Here is a 7,499-nt window from a genome sequence, read left to right on the forward strand (position 1 = left end):
GATCTCGCCTCCTTCTGACCTGTTAAGTGGCCTGCCTCACACAGGGTGACTGGCTGTCCACATGATGTGGCCTGCCGACATGGCCACTGTCATACAGATCATAAATCAAAGCCCTTGATTGGTCTCTGTGTGTCATTCAAGCTCGGGAAAAGCTCAGCTCAGGTGAGGTAAAGGACTCTCTGAGTGTTTAGATAGTTAACTGAGTCTAAGTTCTCAGTGGGTCTCAAACGGTGTGGTCACCAGTTATGTAAACACATATTAAGGTGAAAAAAGGCAAGATACACTTTTAAAACTTGTTGAGAGAAAACTAGTCTTTGCTGCTGCCTCAAAGAGGCGCAGGGGGGAGAGGAGGGAGACAGGCGAGGCTGATTCCGGAGCACAGACACACTCACAACTATAAATGAACCAAAAATAAATTAATAAACAAGTTTCAGTGTTTTTTTTCATATGGAAATGGTATGTTATTGGTTATGGCCATGATTTATGATTATTGAAAGTACTACAGTTCTGTTTAATATAGGTGTTTCCATAGATCTAGTCTCTATATTTTCCCCTCAAATGCACCAATTGATGCATTTAAACTCAAAATAAAAATAAAATTCTTACCGGGGGCGGGGGCATGCCCCTGGACCCCCTAGAGGATGTTGAGGTCGACCCCCACTAAAAATCACATGGATAGGTTCCTAAATACATTTAGAAATACATTTAGAAATACATTTAATTTTTTAAATAGTAACCCATTTCCATATGTTCATGTGTGGGTAGTAGATTTAAACTATAGGGCTATCATTATGGGCCCTGCCTGTACCTGTTCGCTCTGCCATCGCGTGAAGGGTCTGCTAACAAGCGACCACAGAAAGGTTAATGTTGTTGCACCTCACACCCCCCCCCCCCGCTACCACCACTACCGCTATTTCAGATATGTGGGAAACAGATCTGTGGGAAACACTGGCAGTTAATGGACCAGCACCAGAGGTGTTCCCATACACACAAGCGTTGGAGCTGTTCTTCATGAAATCCCAGAAGGATGAAGTGCAAACAGTGCCATCTTTGCACAAAATGATTATACAGGAATGAAAAGTCAATAAATAAACATGTTTTTTTTTTCGGGCCCCCCCTCGGCCCGCTGCCACCACCCGCCCAAGTATATTTCAGATCTGTGGGAAACACTGTGTTGTATTAGCTGTAACGTGTCTCTACTGTAGGCTAGTTTTATTATATGTACAGCACTTTGGCTCGACCAAAAATCGTTATAAATGTTTAGAAATGTGCTATATAAATAAAACTTGATTTGATATATCCAGTGTACTTAATTTTAACATTGAATGGACAGCTTGCAGGCATAGACAGTATATTTAGCCAGCATGGAATGTAGCATAAAATAGCACCATAGACATTAATGTCATAAATGTTCATCATATAAAGTGTGAATGTAAAACCTTTTATGCAAATGACAGTGATAAGGGGATTTGCTTTTCATTAATGTAGGAATAATTTAGTCAATTCTTCAAGTAGTTCAACAAATTAACTTTATTATTTCATTTCATTAGAGGAATTGTGCAGGACAAGTTGGAAGTCTCTGACGGACAGGTTCCGGAAGGAGAAAGCTAGGGAGAAGGAGGCAAAAAGAAGCGGGGCAGGGTCGTCAGGGGGATATAAGCCCTGGCGTTTCACGGCAGTGATACGCTTTTTTTAACCCCATTTCTCATTGACCGTGAGACGTCCAGCAATATCCCCCGGCAAACCCTGCCTCCACCCCCCTGTACTACTCCTGACCCCAGCCAGGTGCCAGAGGATGAGAGCCAAAGCCAGCTAGATGAAAGCCTTGGTGAGACTCAGCCAGCCAGCAGCCAGCAAGTTGAGGCAGGACAGACAGGAGAGGAGGAGGATAATGTTGAGGGCCGAGGAAAAAGGAGAAGGGGAAGGGAGATGTCCGCCTTTGAGAAAGGGATGCTGTCAGCCATCGCTCCTGTTCTCTCCATGCCACTACCTCAACCTCCTCCAGTGGTGGAGGAGGACGAGGACGAGTTGTTTCTCCGGGGCCTCTTGCCTTCATTGCGAAGGATGTCCATGGCAAAGAAGATAAGGCTGAAATTTGCCATTCATAAGGCATGTTTTGAAGCAGAGCAGGAGGAAGACTGATTCATCACTTTTGTTGTGTTATTTACAGCCACACTGATCCACATGTTTTTACACTCATCACTGCACTCATCACTGCACACACTTCACTCACAATATACATATACATTATATAAATAAAAGTTATTTAAAGTATGTTATGGCTATACTGTGTCTTCACTTGTTCATGTCGTTGTCAGTTGCAACATACGGAAGATACAGAGCTTCATGTATGTCGATGTATAAGTGCTGTCTTCTGTATAATTGTTCAAGTGAAAACCTGTTGAAATCACGAGTGGGTTATCAGTAAAAACAGGGCTGAAGGAAAAAGGTTGTTAGCAATGCATAATATCAATTTAAGAAACATGTTTATTAGGAATGTTTGTTTTTAAAATGGCTCATATGGAATATTTGCTTTTTAAAGAAAATATGGGTAGCTCTTAAAAGAGCTTTTGGTTTGGAGGCTCTTAAAAGAGCCATGGTGACCCTACACCACGTTCTGCTGCCATGGCACGGCACCCTCCTCATTGAAATAGGAGCAGAAGTTCTCCCGCAGTTGGATGGATCTGCGTGTGGCGTTGTTGGAGCCCATCCTCGGTGCATCACGCAGGGTTGGAGTAGCTGGAGCTTCATCCGTGGACTCTGCGATAGGTGTGCGTGATGGCCTTCCTATGGTCTTCCTGCGGAGGAAGTTGTGCAACACACAGGTGGCCTTCACACACAACTCTGTTACCTCCGGGCTGGTGGTGATGACACGCCGGAACATTCTCCACTGGGATGAGAGGATGCCAAACGCACATTCAACCACCAACCTGGCACGGCTGAGGTGGTAGTTGAACATCCTCTTTTCGCGTGTGAGGTGACGTCCAGGGAACGGACGCAGCAGGTTGTCCAGCAGCGGAAAAGCCTCATCTCCAACGAACACATGGGGAAGAAGGCCGAGCCGCTCTGCTCCTGGGATGACGGTGTACCCTGAAGAGGTACTGGGCATCCACGACAGCCAGCAGTACCAAGGAGTGGGTGGACTTATAGTTGAAGTACAGGGACCCAGAATTTGCCGGAACCTGGATCACCACTTGCTTCCCATCAATGGCACCAACGCAATTCGGACTGTGGTACCGGCATGGTTTCCTCAACCAGGGCGGTCCAGATGGCACCCGCAACCTCCCTGACAATGACTGCCACGGTTGCATGCCCGACCCGATAGCTGAATGCTATGGTCCTGTATGAGTCACCGGTTGCCAGGTACCTGAGAAAAAAAAAATATACATGATTAAAAAAAAGTATATGTCCACACACACACACACCACACACACACACACACACACACACACACACACACACACACACACACACACACACACCACACACACACACACACACACACACACACACACACACACACACACACACACACACACACACACACACACACCACACACACACACACACACACACACACACACACACACAACACACACACACACACACACACACACGGGAGCAATACTGTATTTACCTAGCTATCTTAATTAATGTCATCCATCTGAACTAAATCACAGACTTCATTCATCCATGGCATGCATTCTCTCTCTTTATATACAGAGTCAGGTTACAGAAGTAGAAATACACAAAACGTACCGTAGGCAGATGGCGAGTCGCTCGGCGGGTCCGATTGACAAACGCATATGGGTGTCTGCCTTTGAAATCAGTGGACCCACTTTTCCGAGCAACTCGTCGAACACGTCTTTGCTCATCCTGAAGTACTGCTGAAACAGTACACCATCCAGGCGGAGCTCTTGGACCAGAACGTGGTATTCCCCCCGTTGCAGACGTTTTCTGAGTATCGGATGTACCCAACAGCGACGCACACTACATGGCCTCCTGCGAGACATTGCATACACTAAAGCCACCCTTGCTACTACACTTGCCCGTGCTACCCTTGCTGCAAAACCGGCATCCATTTTGGCAATAGTGGAGAAGAACCGGGCTTTTCCTTTTTTGCTATGTCGGGGGCGGGAGATTCATGTGATTGGTTGTTGGTCACGTTGACTCCCCAAGCTTCAGACACGCCCACCGCCAAGCGTCAACGCACGCCGCTGTGTGGACGGTCCGTTACGTGTACGCAAATTCACGTGCTTAATGTGAACGAGCCTTTTGGGCGGCGTGGTTAAAGTTGCGCATGCTCTATGAGTGCACATACGGGTACTTCTCAGGCATGCCGGGTAATCTGTGACGTTTCGCTCTCTCAAAAGTTGGGCCATGTTGTCATCATGCGCCATTGAGCAACTCTCATAGGAATGAATGAGGCCCCGCCTCCCACGCTGTATCCAGTTCTTATTATACATCCATGGTCACAAATGGTCAAATGGTCCTTGGAGCGAGGGGCGGGGCGAAACTCACGGAAGTGATTTCAAAACAAAAGCACTCGTTTGGTAAAATCATACTTTGAATCACGACAGTATCCTGCTGAAGGACCGGTGATTATTATAAACAAGGGGAATTTAGCGATCACAACGAAAACGGCCAAGACACATATTGAGGCCAGAAAATGAATGTTATTAAGGGCTGTAAATATAATAAGCCTGTGTCTAAAATGGACAACATTGTTAGGAGGTTTAAACTATACAGCGATTCTGCACTGCGGTCACTCCGCCGCCTCTCGAGTTTGTTTTTTCAAATCAGCTGCTCTTCATTTTTCCTGCTATATTTGACGAGTGATACAAATATTTGTTACCACAAGTTCTTAAGGAAACTGACACTGTTGGATTCGGTTCTAGTTTGACTTCTACCAGAAATAAAATGAAGTACTTTTACTGTGTACTTTGTGAGTAATCCTCTGTCAGAGTCCCCTCCATAGTGCATAATGCATGTTTTTCTGCTATCTTTGATGAATGATAAAAATATAATTTTACCATTAGTTCTTAATGAAATTGATACTGTTTGACTTGGTATTAGTTAGCCTACTACTTACAATACATTGAAGTACTTTTACTGTGTATTTTAAGTCCACAGTCCCCATAAGTCCCCTGCTGAGAACAACATCAAGCACTTCTGCTAAGTTTGATGAGGGAATTCTTTTTTGTTGCCATTAGTTCTTCGTGAGGTTGATCCTGTTGGACTCAGTACTACTGAAACTACCCCCACAAGTACTATGAAGTACTTACTGTGTACTTCTCCAGTACTCCTCTGTCAATGTCCCCTCATGAGAACAAGAATGCATGTTTATCTGCTATTTTGAATAAGCGTTAAAATACCTTTCTTCATGAGACTGATATTGTTGGACAAAGTATTTTAAGAGGATGGTAGACTGCACACTGACACTCTGTCACTCTTGTTGGCCTCTTGATGATGCTGCTGTCTTTTACTATATAACTATTCCTCAGCCGCTAGTTCGTTCCTCGCAGATTCTTCAGTCTCATCAGCCTCATCCTTCCATCAGTCCCAGTCAACGCCTCCAGCACACTTCCAGTGTCTGACTCCATATGAAATTGTCCTGATGCTGTAAGGGTGATGCCCTATGATCACAACATGACCCCCCTAGAGTCTGAAGGACCTCATATTATGTCTGTCATTAATGTTACATCACCCATTATAACAATTTTCTTTCCTTTTCTCTCCTCTCTTAACTGAATAGCCCTGTCTTTAAGTATAATACAATGTAAAGTCCTTTTCCTGCACCATTTTAAGGCTTCATAAACAGGCATTTTTACTGTATGTGTTTGTAGAAATGACACAATCAATGACCCAGAATTGTACTTGATAAACTCTGAATCTTGTGGTGCTTGAAAAAATACACACTGGCTAAGCCGGTCAGGTTATATATATATGCCTTTTTTGCAATATTTATAAAATGTCAGTAGTTATTTAAACAAACCACTAACTGAGGATAATACAAGCAACCATAAAACACCCTTTACTATAGAGCCATTGAAGCCCATGAAGAATTTATCCTTTCAAAAATCTTTTCAACTGCTGTAAGTTAAGGCACTATCTGTCTGTCTGTGCAGAACATTTAAAATATTCTTCATTTGCAGTATTTTTTATTTTTTTTAAAGTCCAGAAAAACTGCATCAATTACACTGAACAAAAATATAAATGCAACACTTTTGTTTTTGCTCCCATTTTTCATGAGATGAAAAACATTTTCTATATACACAAAATAACCATTTCTCTCAAATATTGTTCACAAATCTGAAAAGATCTGTGTGAGCACTTCTCCTTTGCCGAGATAATCCATCCCATTCCCACCTCACAGGTGTGGCATATCAAGATGCTGATTAGACAGCATGATTATTGCACAGGTGTGCCAGTATCGGAGTGGAGTCAATTAATGTTTATTTTTTTATTTGTGGGTTTGTGTTCCAGTTATCAACTGTGCGCAGCGTCTCCACTGCAGCAACTCTATCCACCTGTTAAAGGAAATACAACTAATGTGTTGAGTTATATCAGCTGCCAAATCTACCAAATATATGGTGTTCTTAGTTTCCATACTTCTTGTGTTTATGAGCGACTTATCAAGTCTTAGCAAATGGCATAAAACACGATTAAACATGATAGTATATAAAACCATGCTCGTATCTACAACCGATAGAAATGTAAAACGGCGTCAGTTTAGACGTAATTCTGTCCTCCTGCTCCCCGCATCATTTATGAGAAAACATTTCATAACATTAACACAACATATTCGAGGTGGTTTTCAATAACATATCCGTATTTATTTATTTCTCCAAGTTATGTTTTTGTGTGCACTGAGGAGTCTCAAACAGGCGTTTGTTTAATCATTTCAAGATTGGCTTTAATCAATGTTTGAAAATGAATTATTCATAGCCTATATGATAAATGAGAGGTAACATTTTGTTTATGGTATTATTTCCACATATTTCTCTCCATTCTTCCTTCTTCCAACGGTGTCGCAGTTTCTCGTCTCTCCCGTTGTTGTGCTTAGTGCGTACGCATGGGTTAGAGTTTGCGTGGAGGACCACACATTTTCCCGTCAAGTTAGTATTTTATAAATCGCAAACATTGCGTAGAAACTGGCGTACGCCATTTTTTTTAGCGTATATCCCTTTATAAATGAGGCCCCTGGTGATCCGTTGATAAGTCGGTTTTCCTCACAATATATAGGCCTACTTATATATTTAGAGTGCAGGGAGGAAAAAGATAACTTTAAAGGTCCCATGTCATGCTTTTCCGGTTAATACCCGTCCCCTTGTGTGTTATGAGGGTTTTTATGCATGTAAACGGTCTGCAAAGTTACAAACCCCCTGTGTAGCGAGTAAAACTCTAACACAAAAAATACCTGTCTATGCTGCCCCAGAACGCCTCGTTGGAGATTTCTCTTTTTCTTCCTGGTAGGCTAAGTGACGTAACGACGACCC

This window comes from Pseudochaenichthys georgianus, chromosome 7, assembly GCF_902827115.2.
Source record: "Pseudochaenichthys georgianus chromosome 7, fPseGeo1.2, whole genome shotgun sequence".
Classification (NCBI taxonomy): Eukaryota; Metazoa; Chordata; class Actinopteri; order Perciformes; family Channichthyidae; genus Pseudochaenichthys; species Pseudochaenichthys georgianus.